The sequence below is a fragment of the Nannospalax galili genome, unplaced genomic scaffold, assembly GCF_000622305.1.
Source record: "Nannospalax galili isolate Female #2095 unplaced genomic scaffold, S.galili_v1.0 scaffold3841, whole genome shotgun sequence".
NCBI classification, from domain to species: Eukaryota; Metazoa; Chordata; class Mammalia; order Rodentia; family Spalacidae; genus Nannospalax; species Nannospalax galili.
In genome coordinates, this window is record NW_008343837.1 from 41,902 (window position 1) to 43,666 (window position 1,765).

A 1,765-nucleotide genomic window follows, 5' to 3' on the forward strand; every position below is an offset into this window, starting at 1 on the left:
AAACTTTAAAAACTTAAAAAAATACAAATATAAAATTATGACATAATTTATACAGTCTTTATATAATCAATGATAAAAGAAAAGGGAATTCAAAGGGATTGATACTTTACTTTTGAAATGCAACAAACTTTTTTTTTAAATTCATTTTGAAACAGGGTCTAACTATGTAGCCCAGACTGTCCTGGAATTCACATTCCTCCTGCCTCAGTCTTCCAAGTGTTGGGATTAAAGAGGCATGCCACTACACCCAACTACCAAACTCTATTTTGCTAATTCTATAAAGATTTGTTCTTCTTTTTTATATATTTTATTATTTTTATTTTATGCATATGAGTATATTTCCTGTGTGTATATAAGTGTACCCATGTTATGCAATGCCTGTGGAGTTCAGAAAGGGGCGTTATAGCCCCTGAAATTGGAGTTATAGATGGTTGTTAGCCACCATGTGAGTACTGGGAACCAAACTTGGGTCTTCTTCAAGAGACAGCGCTCTTAACCGCTGAGCCATTTCTAGTCTTAAGATCTGCTGTTCTTATTTTCCCTTTTCTTTCTTGAGATGGAATCTCACTATGGTCTCCAGATTGGACTCAGGTGACTCTCCTTCCTCAGCTTTTTAAAAGCCTGGACTACATGCAAATGCCCTACACCCAACTCAAGATTCTGTTTTTTGTTGGTTTTTTTGTTTGCTTGTTGTTTTTTGTTTTTAAAGATAGTCTTCCTGTAGCCCCTGCTGGTCTGGAACGCCCTATGTAGACCAGGCTGGCCTCCAATTCACAGAGATCCACCTGCCTTGCCTCTCAAATGCTGGGAGTAAAGGTGTGCACCACCACACCTGGCTCTAAGATTCCGTTTTGATGACTACTTCAATTAGTTCTGTTTGCTTTCATTTCTTATGTTTGCACAGAATGTAGTGAAAGGACAGTCTGAAGAAGGCTACGTGGCAAACAGAGTTACTCTAGACTTCAGAAATTTGCTCCAGGAAAGATGAACCTCATCATGGAAAAACTATCCCAGAATACACGAGAGATAACTTAGACACAATTTTTTTTTCAAAACAAAGGTGATAATAGCAAAAATATCTAAGTTTTGTTTCATTGACAATAGATTATAAGGTCATATTTTCAAGACTTTTGGAGGTCTGGATGTGGAATGAGGGATACCCAGGGAGAGCGTTAACCATTCATAACTATAATAGTGCTTTCTGAGTAGTAACATCAGTCATTGAACTGGGATCTGGAATAGAAGTAGGCAGAATATGGGCCTGGCCCTTGAGACACCTACTGTTTTGTGTGAAAAGCAGGAAAGGCAAAGGAATGCAAAACTATCATAGTAAACAGAGGAACGCTAGCTCTCCTGTCAGGGACAACCACCTCCTATTTGACAAATCAGGGGAGGTTCCTGGAGGGAGAATTCTCTAAAGCTGAAAGCTGAGAATACTGCAAAGACCATAAGGGACACAAGAGTGTTCCTAAGCAATGAAGCTGGGAGAAAGACCTCAGAGATAAGAAAGAGCAAGCACAGAATATTCAAGGGAAAGAAAATAATCAGTGTGTAGGTAGCGGGCTGGGGGCAGTGATGAGAAGGGTCATTACATCTGCACACGTTTTCACAGTATCTGGCATAAGAAAGGCCAAGCCTCAAAGCACTATTTTTTTTTTATTTTTCATTTTGGTCTTTTTGAGACAGGGTCTCCCTGTAGCCCCAGCAGGCCTGGAACTCACAGAGCTCTACCTGCCTCTGCCTCTTGAGTGATGGGATTATATGC